Source organism: Chrysemys picta, chromosome 7 (genome assembly GCF_011386835.1).
Source record: "Chrysemys picta bellii isolate R12L10 chromosome 7, ASM1138683v2, whole genome shotgun sequence".
NCBI lineage: Eukaryota > Metazoa > Chordata > Testudines > Emydidae > Chrysemys > Chrysemys picta.
This window is the reverse complement of record NC_088797.1, coordinates 66,565,034-66,584,687: the sequence shown is the minus strand read 5'-3', so window position 1 is coordinate 66,584,687 and position 19,654 is coordinate 66,565,034. Positions and strand designations below refer to the sequence as shown.

General features: G+C 41.1%; 1 protein-coding gene across 3 annotated transcripts in view; it reads right to left on the bottom strand.

Annotated features, from left to right (window-relative positions):
• LRMDA (leucine rich melanocyte differentiation associated) overlaps positions 1 to 19,654 on the bottom strand; it is a 936,738-nt gene that overhangs the window by 12,383 nt on the left and 904,701 nt on the right. The gene's annotated exons all lie outside the window — the stretch shown is intronic.

The following is a 19,654-nucleotide window of genomic DNA, read 5'->3' as shown; positions in this document are numbered from 1 at the left end:
CACTTTGGGTTACACTCTACTAATAATATACCTCCATTAATCAGCCACAGAATGAAACCATAAAGAATGCTAGAGCCATTAAGGAAACAGAGGATGAATATAATTATATTGTACTTCACAAAGTTTAGGAATGTGCAGATTGAATTAGCAGTAAAGGGGAAAAAAGGAAAGTAAGCTCTTTCAGTAACGGTGATAGGATTAAATAAATGTACCATGATTTATGTGGTAGAAAGTCAACTTTTGGAATAATTGTTCGGAAAGTCTGCAAGCATTCCAGCAAAATTACAAATTCTTATATGAGCAGCAGGGACCTTCTGGAGAGTTTAGAAGTGAATTTGGCTCATCTCATGAGTAAAATTTGCTTTTTGGATCTCAGAGTATTCTGTTGGAGGAGTTCACATTTAAAAAAAAAAAAAAGCCATCCACAATTCAGTCTGGCTTGAAATTTCTCAAGAGAGTCATTTGAAATAAAGACCAAGTTTCTTTCCCGGCTTTAAAAATAAAAAAGCAAGTCTCTCAAAATTAAAGAGCACAGTTAAACAGTGCTGCTGTCATATTATGATACTGTGACAATCAATTAGGGGAATGTTCTTTGTATACTGTTACTCATTCCCTTCCATAAGCCGTTCATCAGAAACAAAGGAGACTTTTAACTTATTGCTAATGATAGCATTAATAGGATTCTTCTTAATATAAAGTAACCTTCCTTAAGGGACTGGTGCTACTAAATGCTGGGTTCCCTTAACTCCCAGTGGGAACTGCAAGTGATTTACACCCTCCAGCATGCATCCAGATCTCACAGGATCGGGCGTTAAAGGTGCTCCCCACTCTTCCAACCCAGTTGACATATGGTTCAGCTGAAATCAGAAATACATCCGAGCCATAAAGTTCAGCTCTGGAGCGGAACTTCCTGAAAGTTCCGCAGGCATTCAGTTCACTGGTTTGAGTTGGGGCCTGTCTCTAGCTGAAACAAACCCTGCATTATATAGAATACCCACAATGATTTGCTACTGCAAAGAGTTCATAGCCTAATTCTCAAACACTGACTGACTCCAGTAGAGAGTGCCAAAACATTGTCACTGTTTTCTATCTTAAACTCTCTCCTGCTCCCTCAGCCTCCTTTTAAAAACATCCTAATGAGGGAGAGGCTGAAGATTAAATCACAATGGACAGCAGAATGTAGTTTACAAGAGCACTCTTAGCCTCTATGGAAGCTTGTGCTGAAGACTAAAGATAGGAAGCGAAAGAAACAACTCAAGAGAGGCACAGTAAAACCCCTCCAGTAGTGTCAGACTCATTAAAATTTAGTCAAAGCACCAAAGACTTTCTAACAAATATTACGCTTAGTAAACATATTCCACTGGAGCACAGATATTGGTGAGAGCTTTTGGAGTGTGTCAGTTAATCAGTATTCACCCGCTTTGACAGCTTGAAATATTACTCACTTATTTGGCTGGTTCAAATTTGTCAGACTTGACTATGTCATAAGTTAACATGTTCCCATATTAAAAAGGAGCCAACTGGCAAATGTGCACATTGGATATAATAAAACACATCTGGCCAAACAATCAAACAACGCTGATCACAGTATCACTCGCAAACACAAATTAACAGCGACTGTCTAGGACATTACCAAGTCAAACAGGAAGCAATAACCTGCTACCCGCTACTTCACCAAATATCCATTAAATGGTTAATTGAAAGTCAGAGCCTCCAAAGCACTCTGTTTCCAAGGTACTCTCCTGGATGGTTAAAGGTGTATAAATGTTTTACATGTCCTGGGTCATTTGCTTATAAAGAGGAAGTGCTGAAGGGGGAAGCTGTGCCTCAACCCACTGAATGTCACTAGAAGACCATCAGGGCAGTGAAGATTACATATCACAGCCCTTTGTCTAAAAGTGGGTGTCACTGTGCCTAAGTACAAGTGGAAAGTACGAAAGAGGTAGAGGGTAGCCAAGGATTAGTTAAAACCCCAGATCCCGCCATATCAGTTCACAGTTGTACATAGCAGCAAGGACAAAATTGGTCAGATGCATCCTCATTGCTCAGTTAAACATCCAAGAGTGTAGTACACAATTCTGCTGCTATTAAATCACAGTAACCTTGGAACAGTCTCTCTCTTGCAGGTGCAAGCACTAGCAGCGGTATCATCGAGGCACATTGACCTCCAAAGCACCCTCCCTGCTCCCCATCAGGAGCTATGCACAGCTGCTGTAACTGACACCACAAGGATCTCCACAGAGATCCTTGGGTGCAGAAAGTTTAAGAAATTAAATTTGTGCACTGAACCTCTGGACTCGTCCTTTCGGAGAAGCTAACAGGAAATAGTTGAACATTATTCAAAGTATTTCAGTCTCCAGGACAAAAATGGTTAAACTAGCTTGACAACCTTTGTGGCATTTCTGCTGAGAATATGTTCTGGCCTTACTAATGAAACACCAAATGTGACTTTTTGTTTGTTGTGGCTGCATGGAAGCCAAATATTGGGGGGGGGGGGGGACGAAGGAGGTAGGGGAAGCAGATAGTTAAAAGGGTAAAGTGTGTATTGTAATCCCCAAATTGCACCTGGACTGAATGTTTTCAGACCATTTTCTTGACTAAACCAAGACAGTTTTGTATTTTTCTTTCTTCTAGGAGAGGGTTAAGAATAATCTGAAGCCTGGAAAATGGTTGCTGTTGATACTAGTGAGGCCTTCTCTTTAACTAGATCCTCCAGGAAAAAACAAATTAATCAACAGCCAGCTGAAGTGGGTTTAATGATTGCATTCTGCATACAATCAGCTTTTCCCTTTTCAAGGGCCATCAATATGTCAAGGGAAGACATATCTGAAGGATATAGCTCTTAACATCAAGGTTATCTATTCTCCACATGGCTCCCACTCCTTACTGGGCTGATACTTTACACTGCCTGTGTCTAACATTTTCATCAACTCTGCAATCAATCAAGGTAATAATGTTGTGCAAAAAATCAATTAACAACGCAATTAAACTTTCCTTATTATCTCAAAGGGCTGAAATAATACCTAAAGGGAAGATAGACTCACTGAATGCAGACATCCATAACCCAATGTGAAAGTGAATTATGAGGTTAGACAGATGCAGGCATGTACTGGCGCTGTTATTTTCAAAGGGATATAGCTCATCCAGGCAGTGTATCAGTCACCACCAATCCCATATCCTAAATTCCAAATTACTTTAAGAAATATATGATGTGCAATATCCATTTCATATTCTCTTTTAAAGATAAACCCCCCGAAATCTGAACAGGAGTATTATTCAAAGACAAAATGATTTTTCAGTGAGAACATAAAATATAAAAGCTATAATAACATTTACATCTGTATACCACCCATGTCTGTAAATGCAGGTCATCAATTATACATAATCTGGAACATATAAGGAATAGAAGAAGTGGCACAACATTTAAAACCCAAAGGCTTAAATTTGCAAACACCTACATCCGAGGCACCACCAAGGACAGTGAAGGAATAGCCAGTTTACACATATGTGGTAGCATCAGTAACAACTTAAGTACTACTCATTTAAAATAAGACAGAGCGCCTGTATTATTTAGCAATTACGCTCAATTCTCACTGAAACTCCATTCCCGGGAGCTGAGAATTTTAAAGTGCATCAAAAGAAGACAATTAACCCCTTGCTGTTGGGAGGATTTGGGATTTATCACTAAGCAGTTAAGAATCAGGGGAGACTCAAACACACCAACACAATGGAGTTACTGTAATATAGTTAGAAACCCAGGTCTTGTACCAGAGATGTATGGATGAGCATTTGGGAGAGAAAGAAGAAAAGAAGACGGAGGGGAAAGAATATATATCTATCATATGAAAGACCTCCCAACTTCCAGGGGGACACAAAAATATTATACAAAGAAAACGACCACAACAGAACTAACTGGAATTTTCTGACACCTATCATTTTCCAGCACACAACCTGAGCTTTTACACACACACACACACACACACACACACACACACACACACACACACACACACACACACACACACACACACACACACACACACCAGCCTCTGTTTTGATTTCACACAGGCAAAAAGAAAATGAAAATAGAAAAAATATTTAAGGAAGGAGATATCTAGATCAGAATGACAAGCTAAGCTCACATCCTGCAAGAAGCTCAGCACCAAACTCTGAGAAACAAAAGCTTTCTCTTCAACACTGCACTTTGGCTTCCTTTATTGAGGATCTCTCTGCGTCTGATAGCAGAGGTGTTCCACAAAGCACTTCTCCCAGCAGGGTTTGCTTAAGCACATAACAGCTGCATTTCAGAAATGGTCTATTTTTACAATTAGCTCATGTAGTGAAAGTCGCTTGTTTGGACCAAGAACATCTTTTTCGTTAGTAATTCTCCCTGTTTTTGTCCTGTGCTACCCCCCTATAGCGTGGAGTCAGTCACGAGTGAGTTACAGATGCAGGATTAAGTGAATTCAAAACTGCAATTTCCACAATTTTCGAAACATTACACACTTTTCCTGCATGGGTTTTGAGCATTAATGTGATGCCAGGATTAGTGAATTCAGCCATTACTATCTTAACCTTAAGGAACATAATTAATATGTTTCCATTTTCAATGACTTCTTTGTGTGTCTATCAACTGGAACCATTCCTGCTGTGTATTTGATTCCAATGACGATGGGGTGTGTTGGATTTTAAATGAGGTGCTAGCTCTTCTGCTCCTTATATGCTCTAGTTTATGTGTTATTCATGACTTGCATTTGGAGACATGGATGATACACAGATGGAAATGTTATTAAAGCTTTTGTATTTTAGTTGCTTTGTGAATGGCGTCTTTGTTTTTAGGTAATTCTTTTAACCATCACAAATAACTAGCAATACATGACAATGTCTTTAGACTTTTTTTTTCTGTTAAGCTTTTTGATTAAGAGATTTTTCGTTCTCTAATGCTCTCTCTTCCTGAAACTAAAATGCAGGATAAGTTGGCAGACAGGAAAGCTACATCTGCAGGGTAATGTACAAGAAACCCTTCTCTTTGTCATATGCTCATTATACAGATTCAGAACCAAAAGTTACTTGATTTTTTATCAGCTGTCAGGGATGTAGGTCCCAGTTCCCGAAGCCTGTGACTGACAATTTTCAACCTGCTTTCACTTCTTACTATCCTATTCATACTTCTCAGAAATTCAACATTAACATGGCAGAGGGAAAGTTACCTTGCCAGTTTGCTATCTCTATTTTAAGTTGTAGTCAAACAATTTTAGATTAACAAGTCAACATTTCCACTTAATTCTTTTCATTATTTAGATAGCTAAATAATATTATAGCCAGATTTGACTTACCATGTAGACATATATTCAAGGCTCTGGTAATATGGTGCTATAAAAAACTTAAGATGGGGATATAGATGCATATATGCACACTACACATCAACCGTGCAAAACATTACTCAGCCATTGCCTGGGGTAATTTTTTTTGATGGATTGATAAAACATTTTTTTCTATCATTATTGGTCATTAAGCGAAAGGGTAAGTAGGTAGATGTGTGTGTCTGGGCTGGTAAATCTTCATGACAATTGTGTAAGACTATTGTACATAAGTGCATATATACACACACATACACACACAACTTCAGACTGATAGAAATGCCAAGCCAAACAATTTATGTTTAATCACTAATAATTTTGTAATGTGAAAACATTTTTTTCACACTCATTTGGTTACTCTTCCTCAGTGAAGTTTTGCCACATGTCAAATGTGAAGCTTTTGAGTTTCCCCTCCTCCCCCAAAGGCTTAGATTTCTTTCTAACAAAGACAAGGTGCTTTTTCTTTTACCCATTGAGATAACTCAAATCCTACTAAGCCTATAATATATACATCATAATTCTCTCTATATAATTTAATTATATATGGAAAAGGAATATTGATATAAAAATTCAGACTTATTTTTGTTTAAAAAAACTAACTTGAAATCATTCTTGCCAAATGGCAAGAAGACCAGACCAACAAAAGAATAGTTATATCTTTTGAAATGAGTTGCATACTGTATGCTGATAGCCTGAACTCTCCAGCATTACATTTACCCCATGACACAATATTTTGTTGTTAATGGATATTGAAAATGCAGTGTTCTATCTGATATATATGGAGATCCAAACCCACATTACCCTCTCCCCACATCCAGTTTTCTACCAGAAGCCACCTGTTTCTGAGGTAACTTCAATACAGATTTGCTTTGTCAGTTGTTTCACTCCACATTCTACTATCGTGCACCAGCAGAAGGATGCTTTTTGGGCCTATGAGGCAATGACAGAAGAGTTACAGAAAATATAAACCATAATTCAACTTAGTTCAGTTGGACACCCCAGCTCCATTTTGATATCTTCAGTATGACATCCTCATTCTGAAGCTGATAAGCTACTCACATACATTTCAGCCCGTATCACCATGGAGGCTATAAAGTCAACTCAAAACCATGAACTAGGATGGTTCTGTTATATAAAAGTAAAGCCAAGCTATGTTAATAGCATACTGACCCACATCCTGGCATATGGCACTGCTGTTTTGTGCTGCATTGCTGGTAAATTATACCCAGAGAGTCAGCCATGGGAGGATCACCCCAGCAAACAGTGGCCCATTCCCTACCATTAGTTGTTGGATGTGTAACTAGGGGAGAGGGTAAAGTGGGCACCTCCCTATATCATACTTATCCAAGTTGGCCCCTTGAGGCTGCTCTTAATTTATGCTGTGCGAATAGACTGGCCCACAACCAACCCATGAACAGAGGAACTTGAAGACTATCTTAGCACAGACCTCTTCTGTGATCCTTGGCCATAGTAGACAATCTGACCATCATCCTAAAGTAATTACTCCTTTTACTTTCCACCCGTAAAATATACGTGAGTAAGGGCTTGCATGATCAGGCCCCAGTAATTTTTAAAAATGGTTTGTCATATGGATAGTGTGGTTTGTCATGTGGATTTTATAAATATGAGGTATGGAAATATGACCCTGCAACATGACTTTGCCAGAGATGGCTTTATTCACAGGCTCTCTAGATGACCACCTAATGGCACCCTATCTAAAGTGGACATATGGGGCCTCACATCTATGGTGATATTGGGAGATACATTGCTTATTATAAAATAGTTGTCATAAACAAAATGTAAATATTAAGGGATATCCTTTGTGGGAGTGGAGTAAGATCCCTGCTCCAATCAAATCCTTTAACCATTTGTACAAGCTATGGCTCCATCCCCTCTGAAGAATCAGTTATAGACAATGAGGAAGATTCTGGGAAGTATTATGTGGTTAGAAGAGTGGAAGCAAACTCTTCTGTCACATACAAGTAGACCTGCATTTAGCAGCTCATTGCATAATCTCATGCTGCTATCACATAGCTTCCCTTGGGGAAAAAATTTAAGATGCATGAACATGTTTAACAGAATGGAATATTTTGTAGAGATGGAAAAGCCACAAAAGAGCAATTATTCAACCAATCTCCAAAGAAACTAACAACCCCCCATGGACCCACAAATACATGGTCAGCACTATCTAGAAGTTCCACATGTTGACTATAGAGCATCAGGGATAAGTTTGGGTAAGAAAAATGACCCACTAATGGGCCACTCTCGAACACTAGATCACAGAAGAGATGCTAAAAACATTTTCAGTTTTCTCTAATTATTTTTAACATTAGGTGGTAGGGGGTTGCACAGTGATTTTGCAAGACCTACTTATGTATCATGGGGGACAAAAACATTTTTCCTTAAATAAATAAATAAGTAAAGGTATATTTGCAACCAGTACGGGTTTTTCACACAGCCTGGTATCTTTATAGGGCTAGTGGATCTGGCAGCCTTGAAATTTCCCTCCTTCCCACTCTTTATACCAATGATGGGTGAGTCCTAGACTTACACGACTCTAAAATTCATTTACTTCAACTGTAATTAATATCTAAACATTTGCAAAGCTTATGTAATGGTATTACTCTGCTCAAAAGGAAAGATATAGGAAATGCTGGTTCTAAAAGTTATTGTCCTGTTTCTCTTTGTCTCAGAAAGAAAAAGGGGGGAAAACCCCTCACCAATTATATATCTTCCAAAACTGTAACTCAGGAAAAGAATTTTCAAATAAAATGCTTCCAGGAAAAGAATATTTGGCAGCGTTTGCTGCTTATTTTCCCTAATAACCATTAAAAGTCTCCCTTAGTAAACCTTTTAACTGCAACATTAGAAATGGAAGAGTTTACATTTTATTTAATGAATAGTTGCAGAGCATTAAAGCAGCATCTCGTTGGTGAAACAGCTCCTTATCCTCACTTTGTCTCAATTGGTTTTTTTACATTTCATTTTCAATGACATGTCAGCCGTCTCTCACCAACCTCAAAGGAAAGTTGAATGCGGGGCTTACAAAGTTAAGCTGACATTTGCTCTCTTCCAATAAAAAATATTTAGTCCATTAAACATAAATACCTGTCATTATGATACATGGACTGGGTACAAGCCTCCCGTTTCCCTCTGATGTTTATTACATCCAAACAACTGCAGTGCCTGCATGTTTTCAACTTTAGTGTATTGATTAAACTTTTAAATGGCTGCCATATAACCCAGGGACATCAGGAAGATTAATTTGCGTCAATGTTCATCTGTAATTCATTAGCCATTTATTCTTTACAACCACATGGGCTATCAAGAAAATGCAGGCCATTTTTCACTCTGCACAGGCTTGGGAACAGATCCTGAAATTTGTGCTGCATACAAATAAGCTCCCCAGGCCTGGCCACTTAAACTGCTCGGCTTTTCAAAAGTTAAAGTTGGGAATAAGAGGAGGAAAAAAAGGAACATAAAAAAGCAGAAATGGACAAAATATACGTCCTCAGGGTATTTGAGATTTAACTGAGTTTGTCCACTGTCTTTTCATCCATGGATTATGGTTTCTTATTTCAGGCAGATTAAAATAACTGAAACTTGTTTCTGAGCATAGGCCATAAATAAAATGAGTGTCCTCCCGCCCCAACATCTCCTTAGATGCAGTTAACTCAGAGAAAGCTAGAGAGAGTGACGGTGAAGTATAAAAAGCTCATGCCTCAAGGAAGTTGAAACTGAAAATCCAAAGAAAGGCTATGGTTTTAACCGACTCTCATATTTATTATGGATTCCAGTCCTGCCTTTATTTGGGAAAATGCCCAGCTAAATATCGGTACGTTTCCTTAGGGTAGAGGTAAGCCATCTGGCTCCCTGATTTGCCCTACTGACCCTTTGGCACAGTATGAAGTGCATATTAAATAAGGAAAAGGAAAGAGTGCTGCTATAAAACAAACAAGAAATGCACATGAATTTTACATTTACGGAAAGATCGATGAAATACATCCTGGTTTTCTTCCCCCTTTCTAAATACCTATAAATAAATGGCATCGCTGTACTAGCAAAGCCCATAATTCTAGGGCATCAGACTCATTGTCCCTAATGATTCTGATCTAGACTCCAAAACTGAAGATGTCATATAAGATGATGACACAGGCAGGTTCTCTGGTGCAGGGCAGGAGCAGGAGCACATCAGTGCACTGCAACAAAAGCTAGAATTCACCATGTCAGCCGACATGTCATTTGGGGTACCGCTGATTTCTACGTGCAAGGAAGCTTTGTTAGAGCCACCATTCTTCTGCTTTTGATGCAGAAAGGTGCCTAAAAACAGGGAGTGTATCTTTATATTTGTGAGTGGAGAGGGATGAAATTATTTGCTTGTAATATCACTGATCAGGCTGCTTATTCTTGAATATAAAATTGAATAAAGAGAACCTCTAAATGGGACTGAATCTGCTGTAATCCTAAATCCTAGCATGAGTGCACAAAAACCAGTACCGTCAGCAATACAGCAGCATCTCTTCAGAAGCTTTGTGTGCTAGGAAGGGATTATCAAAAATACAGCCTTGGAGCTCTGAGATACCCAGGGCCACATAAAGCTTGTAGACTTTCTGCAAAGGTTTAGGAAAGGCAAATGTTACTTTGGATTAGAATGACAGCACATCTCGCGAATGGATCATACTATTTGATGTCGCATCTTATAATCAGAAAATACAAATGGATGTTAAACAGAGCAAACCACACAGAATGATGTAACATTTGTACCGTAACAGGGTTGCAAAGTGAAATCAGAACACTCAAGGTTCACTTTACAGAATTTTTACCATCTTCTCTCCCTCCCGCCCCCCATTTCTAATAAAACCTCCATGGAATCCTGACACTGCAATCTGTTTCCTTAACAAATTCTTTGTTCCCGTTATAGACACTTCATATCAGATCTGAGCTCCACTCTACTGAGCCACAGGTTCAAGGTGTTAATGAACCTGGCCCAAGATAGTTTGCACAACTATGACACCTGTGAATAGCTTCCCACTCAGCCAAGCTTCCCTTGTTGTTCCCAACAGCCTTCACTTCCCTCACTCCAGGGAGTGTCCCTTGTCCTCAAGCAACCCCAGGACCTCATATGTACCTGACATGTCTTTGGGAAGAAGGCAGTGACTTGTACCCTCCTTCCACTTCTTTCTGGAGTCTAGAGGGCGGGTGGGGCCTTTGTCTTTCCTTCGTCTTCAGATATCTATAGTTGGCTGCTTCCTAAGTGGCTGTCAGTTATGGGCAGCAGCATCTCCCAATGTTTGGAGTCTCATCTCCCCTGACTCCTGCCACCAGTAGTAGAAATCACACTCCAGAGGTCATGGCCAATTGTTTCTATTGAGCTGGGACAGAGAGAAGCTTACAATCCTTCGCATAATGCCCTGCCAGTTACATACCAGGGGTCATCGTGAATCCTTTTTAGAGTGTAAATACAAGCAAGGTCTCCTTAGCTACTTCACTAAGGCCTAAGGAGTTCTCTCAGCCCCCGCTGGTGGAGGGAGTGGTTTTCACACTCTTACTGGGCTTCTAAGGTGGAGAAATGGGCTGTGTATCCTGTAATCCCAGAAGACACTGTAAAGAATTGTGGTGGCAGGGTCAGACCTGGAGGTCCCTGGGAAAGCGGCACAAAGGGGCCCTAAAGGGAAGGATTGGAGAAGGTGGTATGGAAAATTGAATGGTGGAGGCTCTTCTGTAGGAAGGGACAACTAGGTTGGATGAAACAAGCCTGGGTGAATTCCTACTCTTCCCCCAGAAGTGTAAAAATAAACCATATGTAGATGCTCTAGGATCCTGCCCATTCCATCACAGATTCCCACAGAAGTCTTATTTTCAGGGATTTATAAATTGGCTACGAAAAACCGATCCATGATGATACTTAGTTGTTAAAACCAAAAAAGCCTAAATACCCATTTGCCTCAGAGCTACAAAGTGTACATATCTGTGTGATTTCCTTTGGTGTCATCTGGACACATGCCACTAAATCCTCTTACTCTGCTTTGAAAATACATTCCTATAGAGCAAGAGTCTCTCTATTCATTTTCCTATAGGTAGAACCATTATGGATTGAGAACATATGCAGCATCAGTGGGTGGCCACATAAAACCCCCTTGATTCGGGTGTGCAGTTGCCATTGACACCAGTGGGTCTCTCGCTGTTAGCCACAAAGTAAATAAATAGCCCTATTTGTTCCATTAATGTGCTATCAAAACATCTATCTCTTCTAAATGGCTGCTAGGAACGGGTACAGCTCTCTCCCTGCCTCCCTCTCTCCGAGCTAAGGGACAGTAGAACTCTATATGGTGGTGTTCTTTGCACTGTAGCTAATAATTTCTTTATTTTCCCCTTCTTCAGGGGTCTAATGGCTAGCATGCTGCGGAGTCTGATTGCATAGTGCTCCCTGCTCTACATGATTGTGATACTGACACTTCCTACATCCAGGTATGATAAGTCATGTGCCAATTACAGTAACTTCCCTACTTAGAGCACCGCTCCCTGCTGTGCCTGAATGCGCACAGGTAGAGTATGAGGTGAGACAGTCAGTACGACAGTTGGCCAGCCTGAGTACTGCATGTGAATAGCAGTGTGCAATCCTGAGGCAGAACCTCAACTGGTGTAACCTGGCATAGCTCCAATGAAGTCAACAGAGCTAAGGATTTGCCCTTGTATGTATGCATCTGTGTTTGGCATCCTCAGGCATAGCTAGGCACAGTCCGTAGGGGCTTTGCTAAGGAATAATTCCTAGCAATTTACAAGCAAAATCACCTAAGAACAAATTACCAGAGATGTATGAAAATATTCAAAGTGCAACCTGAATGTGCTTTTGTGTTTTATTATATGCTTGAAATTTAAACCAAGTTCACTGAAAGGTTCCCTATGTTTCATTAAACTTACAAGCAAACCTGAGCTGATTTCTGGCTTTCCATTGAATAAAAATATTCTGATTTTGCGTAAAAAAAATCAGGGGAAATCCAGTGATTTTAGACAAGTTCTACTTGGAAATTTGGGCTTTGTTTCAAACTGAAACTCCAAGTGAATCCTGGGAGCTGAGGCATTTTTGAAGTCCCGGGGGTGAAAACAAGAGTCCATTTACACAAATTCTGATGAGCTCTATGGAGCTCGCCATGGAATTCAAGTAATTCTGCTTTGATTTTTGCACAGTTGTATGCCCAAAAGATGGCCGTTCAGCATCAACATTAAATTTCTTGGCTTTTGTCAGTTTAAGTCAGACTTTTAAAATTATTTAAACATTTTTTTTGTTTGTACTGAATTATTTATCTACTGTGACAGCACACCAACTATGAAACTTCAGCACTGATAATGCTCTCCTAAGAAGTGGCTTGGAAATATTGCATAATTTACCTTATTTAAAAAAAAAAGTAATCTCACTAAAATATAACTTAAATTAAGAAAAACAAGGGAAATTTGCAATACAATTGTGACTGTTTTACTGACTTTCTATCATGTCTGGAAGACCCTCAGACATACTGAGGACCAAGTGTCCTAAAATAGAGCCATTATCATAGAATCATAAAACTGGAAGGGACCTCAAGAGGTCATCTAGTCTAGTCCCCTGCTTTCCATTATAAGCCCATTATACTTTCAATGGAAGAGTTTCAACACTGTTTCCACTGATAGCAAAGCCTAGGCTATGGGACTCAATACAAAGCATCAGTTGAATTGTTTCATGCAGTGTGATATCCCTAATTATCCCATGTGTTCGCACTGACTGACAGCACAATGCAGGGAAGAGGTAGCAACAGCTTTGGATCCAGTTCTGCCCTCACAACCTCTGTCTCTCTTTTAGGTTAACAATTTTTGTTAAGATTTTTTAAATTTCTGAACTACTTAAATGCCATGTATCAGAGGGGTAGCCGTGTTGGTCTGAATCTGTAAAAAGCAACAGAGGGTCCTGTGGCACCTTTGAGACTAACAGAAGTACTGGGAGCATAAGCTTTCGTGGGTAAGAACCTCACTTCTTCAGATGCCATGTAAACTATGATACTACACAGCCAGATTGGAGATTGGATAGGCCTGTGACCAGGGCGGACCCGGAAAACAGAAGGGTGTGCTGTCTACCAGGCGCAAGGATACGCGATGTGGACCTGCGGTTGAAAAGGATCCTACAAGGAGCAGGTAAGAACCCCCTGATAATCCTTCATGTAGGAACGAATGATACGGCTAGGTTCTCGTTAGAGAGGATCAAGGGAGATTATGCTAGGCTGGGGAAGACTCTCAAGGAAATAGAGGCTCAGATTATCTTTAGTGGGATTCTGCCCGTTCCGAGGGAAGGGCAGCAAAGGGCGGATAGGATTGTGAGAATAAATAGTTGGCTAAGGGAGTGGTGCTATAAGGAGGGCTTTGGGATGTATGGCCACTGGGAGGCTTTCGGGGACAGACACCTGTTCTCGCGGGATGGGCTTCACCTGAGTAGGGAAGGAAATAGACTTCTGGGAGGGAGGCTGGCTCATCTTATCAAAAGAGCTTTAAACTAGCAAGTTTGGGGAGACGGTTGGGAGATGCACAGTTAATCTCCACGCCAGATTCCAGTATGGAGAAGGTGAGTAAAATGAGAGGAGACATAGCTGGGGAGATGAGATTGGACATAGGAAGGACAGGAGGGACGGACACTAGGAGGCCCGCAACATATAGTGCTACTAATGGGAGACGGGCTAAACGAGATACATTAGGGTGTCTATACACCAATGCCAGAAGCCTAGGTAATAAAATGGAGGAATTGGAGCTCCTGGTCCAAGAGCTGAAACCAGATATCGTAGGAATAACGGAAACGTGGTGGAATGACAGTCACAACTGGAACACAGGTATGGAGGGCTATACGCTGTTTAGGAAAGATCGGAACAGAGGTAAAGGTGGGGGGGTGGCATTGTATGTCAATAGTGAAATAAACTGTAAAGAAATAATAGTGGATGGATTAGACAACACAGAGTCCGTCTGGGCAATACTCACAATGGGTAATAGGACTTCTAGAGCCTCTCCGGGGATAGTGCTTGGAGTGTGCTATAGACCGCCGGGATCGACCCAGGATATGGATAAGGAACTATTTAATGTGCTTAGAGAAGCAATTAGTAATAGAAACTGTGTAATTATGGGGGACTTTAACTTCCCGGATATAGATTGGGGAACAAACACTAGTAGCAATAATAGGGCTCAGATGTTCCTAGATGTGCTTGCGGATCAATTCCTCCATCAAGTGGTAGCTGAACCGACGAGGGGGGAGGCCATTTTAGATTTGATTCTGGTAAGTAGTGAGGACCTCGTTGAGGAAGTGGTAGTAGGGGACAATTTGGGCTCCAGTGATCATGAGCTAATTCGGTTTAAAATACAGGGAAGGAGTAACAGAATTAAGTCAAAGACTAGGGTTTATAATTTTAAAAAGGCCAATTTTAACAAATTAAGGGGACTGGTAAGGGAAGTGGATTGGGCAAACGTATTAATGGATTTAAAGGCAGAAGAGGCCTGGGATTACTTTAAGTTAAAGATGCATGAGCTGTCGGAGGCCTGTATTCCCAAAAAGGGAAAAAGATTACCAAGCAAGAGATTTAGACCGAGCTGGATGAGCGACCGACTCAAAGGGGCGATTAGGAAAAAACAGAAAGCGTACAAAGAGTGGAAGAGGGGAGGGATCAGTAAGGAAATGTACCAAAGTGAAGTCAGAGAATGTAGAGATAGAGTGAGAAAGGCCAAAGGCCGTGTAGAGTTGGACCTAGCGAGGGGAATTAAAAGCAATAGTAAGAGGTTTTACAGCCACATAAACAGGAAGAAAGCAAAGAAAGAAGAAGTGGGACCGCTGAAGACTATTGCCGGAGAGGAGGTTAAAGACAATCTAGGCATGGCGCAATATCTCAATGAATATTTTGCGTCGGTGTTTAATGAGGCCAATGAAGGGATTAGGGATACTAGCACCATTACAGAGGGGCGTTCGGGATGGGGTATTACCGTAACCGAGGTAGAAACAAAACTTGAACGCCTTAATGGGGCTAAGTCGGGAGGACCGGACGATCTTCATCCGAGAATATTGAAGGAATTGGCGCGGGAAATAGCAGGCCCGTTAGCGATAATATTTAATGAATCTGTAAACTCGGGGGTGGTCCCGTTAGACTGGAGAATAGCTAATGTGGTTCCTATTTTCAAAAAAGGGAAAAAAAGTGATCCGGGTAACTACAGGCCTGTTAGTTTAACATCTGTAGTGTGCAAGGTGTTAGAGAAAATTTTGAAGGAGAAACTAGTTGAGGACCTGGAGGGTAGTGGCAATTGCGATAATTTACAACATGGTTTTACGAAGGGCAGATCGTGCCAAACGAATCTGATCTCCTTCTTTGAGAAAGTAACGGATTTATTAGATAAGGGAAATGCGGTGGACCTAATATACCTGGATTTCAGTAAAGCGTTTGATACTGTACCCCATGAGGAACTATTGGTTAAACTGAAAAACATGGGGATCGATATTAAAATCCAGAGATGGATTAGGAATTGGTTAATGGGGAGAATGCAGCGGGTCGTATTGAAGGGTGAACTGTCAGGTTGGAGGGAGGTTACCAGTGGAGTTCCCCAAGGTTCGGTTTTGGGACCCATTTTATTTAATCTATTTATAACTGACCTCGGAACCAATTGCAGGAGTAGGCTGGTAAAGTTTGCGGATGATACGAAGGTGGGAGGCGTTGTAAATTCGGAAGAGGATAGGGATATCCTGCAGGGAGACTTGAATGAGCTTGTGAATTGGAGTGTCAGAAACAGGATGAAATTTAATAGTGAAAAGTGTAAGGTGATGCATTTGGGGATGACCAATAACAATTTTAGTTACAAGATGGGGACGCATTGGTTAGAAGTAACGGAAGAGGAGAAGGACCTAGGGGTCCTTGTGGACCGCAGGATGACTATGAGTCGACAGTGTGACGTGGCGGTGAAAAAAGCCAATGCTGTCTTGGGATGCATTAGGCGAGGTATATCTAGTAGGGATAAGGAGGTCCTGCTTCCGTTGTACAAGGCGCTGGTGAGACCTCATTTGGAGTACTGTGTCCAGTTTTGGTCTCCCATGTTTAAAAAAGATGAACTTAAACTGGAACGGGTGCAGAGAAGGGCCACTAGGATGATCAGAGGAATGGAAAACCTGTCGTATGAAAGGAGACTAGAGGAGCTAGGGTTGTTTAGTCTGACAAAGCGAAGGCTGAGGGGGGATATGATTGCTATCTTTAAATATATTAGAGGGATTAATACAGGGGAGGGAGATGAATTATTCCAGCTAAGTACTAACGTGGACACGAGAACGAATGGATATAAACTGGCCGTGGGGAAGTTCAGGCTTGAAATTAGACGAAGGTTTCTGACCGTTAGAGGGGTGAAATATTGGAACGGCCTTCCGAGGGAAACGGTGGGGGCGAGGGATTTGTCTGGCTTTAAGATTAAGTTAGATAAGTTTATGGAGGGAATGGTTTAATGGTAAAACATAGTTGTCAAGGAAAACCAAGCAATGGTAGGTAAATAGCATAATGGCTAAAAGGGGTCAGAATGGAGACTCTTGCCTATATGCTCGGGGTCTTACTGATTGCCATATTTGGGGTCGGGAAGGAATTTTCCTCCAGGGCAGATTGGCTGAGCCGCTGGAGGTTTTTCGCCTTCCTCCGCAGCATGGGGCAGGGATCTCTAGCAGGAGGGTCTCTGCCGATTGAGGTCACTAATAACAGGATTGGGGACTTCAGCAGCAGAGTCCAGGGAAGGGGCGGGGACGGTTTTATGGCCTGCAGCATGCAGGGGGTCAGACCGGATGATCATAATGGTCCCTTCTGACCTTAAAGTCTGTGAGTCTGTGAGTCTGTGAGCCAGGATGGTTAGATTATTACTTTGCCACCTGGGATACATGGAATACCTTGAACCAACGGTTTGAGTCCCAGAAAAATGCTTTGCTGTTAATCACAATATAATTATTTGGCATAAATGCTTAGGCTCAGCCCTGCCTTTCCTGTATGGATATTAAAGATCTCATATCAGTTTTCATAAGAACAAGGATTTGTCCTGGCAAAACCTTCCCTTCTTCCTTGTTGTTGTGCAGTGCCATGTTCAAGAGTTTTCTGACATTCTTCACTCCAGATGTGGTACTGTACCTACAGGGCCCCATCGACCCTTTGCAGTGGAATGATGCTCCAGACACTAAGGGCTCAATTCTCGGCTACACAAAGTATCCATTAGTTGCATCTGCGGTGGAATGGGGAGGAAAGCCAATGGAGAGGGAAGCAGTCTCAGAGCTACTCTAAACTACATCTGGCTGGCTACAGAAGCAAGGGATTATTTGCCACTGTGCCCTGGTGATCATACTTCCTTCCTGGGAATGTTCCAGCACACTCCCTATACTAGGGACTGGGGAACCAGGAACCAGCTCTATGCCACCCAGGGAATCCCTCATGCCTGAGGATTCCCAGATGGGGAGATTAGGTAGTTGTTAGCCCTGTTTGCACAATGGGTGTTGCTCAAAGAGGCAGGAGCAGAGCTCAATACTTAGCCTTATGTTTTCATTTTAAACTAATGACATCTTATGGCTGTGCAAAAAACCTTACGAACTCAAACCATGTGTAAACTGATGCAGTAATGTCTTGCTGAGTCTGCAGACATCCCAAAATAATGGCGCAGACATGTAAACCACATCCATTCATCTCAACTCTGAAAGCTCAAGATTGCACTTAAATGCCAATATTGGTAGCTGTTTCACTACTGAGCATTTTAAACAAAGCAGCCAGATAACCTCTCTCTCCACATTTCCCCAGTGCCAAATGCCCCAGCCACCAATGCTTCCAGCTTCTTTCTATCTAATGATCTATTTTGGCTCCCATTATCATAGTACCTGAGCACCTGGCAATCATTAAATGTATCAACACTCAGAACCCCTCTGTGAGGCAGAGAAATGCTCTTATCCCCATTTCACAGATAAGGAACTGAGACATAGAGAGACTAAGGGACTTGCCCAAAGTCACACAGAAAACCTGTGGTGAAGAAGGGACTTGAACCTAGATCTCAGGGATCTGAGCTCCAGGCTCCTGTCTTAATCACTAGATCATCCTGCCCCACTTTGTACAAAAATCTGTGGCTTATTAAAAGTATAGGGACAGTAAGATTGTATTGTTCATTGACACCGTTAATTCCTTAAACAAGTTGGGTTTTTTCTTTGTTTTATTTTGTTCGTTTTAAATGAGGCTGCCACAAAATTTCTGGGGCCCTTGCCACAGAATTTAAGACCAGCTCACCACAGAGCCTTATCCTTGTTCCTCTATCTAGTCTGTGAAGTGCTGTGTGATGAAAGGCACTATACACATGTAAAGTATTATTACTACATTTGCAAAATGAAATTTCTAAGTGGAAAAAAGTGCAAACCGCGCCAACAACAATAAAGCCATCAAATTGCAATAGGATGCAATAACGGGCTTTCTCCTTTGCTTTGTAGACATGGATTAAATTGTTTCAGCACTAGCCACCCAATCCAACTTAACTAACAAAGGGGGGAAAAGAAATGAGAAACATTTGCTTAAAAAGCTCATAACTGTCAATGTGTTCAGAACACCAGCATGTCCTGCTACACCTAATACCTTTGTCAAGGTGGCCTAGTCTGGAACTACTCTTTCACATTCCCTGCAGACCTCAATTGCAGAGTTTCCCCACAGATATACACTGTATTTGCCAGCCCTGGATCTCTGCTTGGGGTCTGAGTTTGAGACAATCCAGATCCCTACACCCCCTCCTCCAGTATCACTCATCGCGGCTTAAGCCTGTCTGGTTTGCACTGGCAGTGACCTGGATGTTGCACACGCTACAATGCAATAAGAGAACAACTCACTAGCAATGGGACTGTTTGTACAATGTTGGCTTTTCATAAAGATGTGCTTAACCTTCTTCCAACAAAATTATTGTTATAATATTTTTTTCCATGCAATGTTTCTACAAATCAGCATTAAATTATAGCATGTAAGGAGTGCATTTGGTCTTATTTCCTGGTATGAAGCGTCCCCTTTGAACAAAGGCTTTAAAAGATTAAGTTTGCTATTCTACAAAATCTTTTAATAAATCACTGTCTCAATTCCTAATACTTTTTTCTATTAACACATACAATTGTAACCTCCTCTTTCCACTTAGTCCCTCTGTGTTTAAGTAACATCAGGATTATACCTCAGCATGACAGGGGTGAGATATTCAAAATATGGACTGTCACTCTAGCCCTTAACTTGTACCATAGTACCTATATTTTGCATTCTACAGGAGACTTC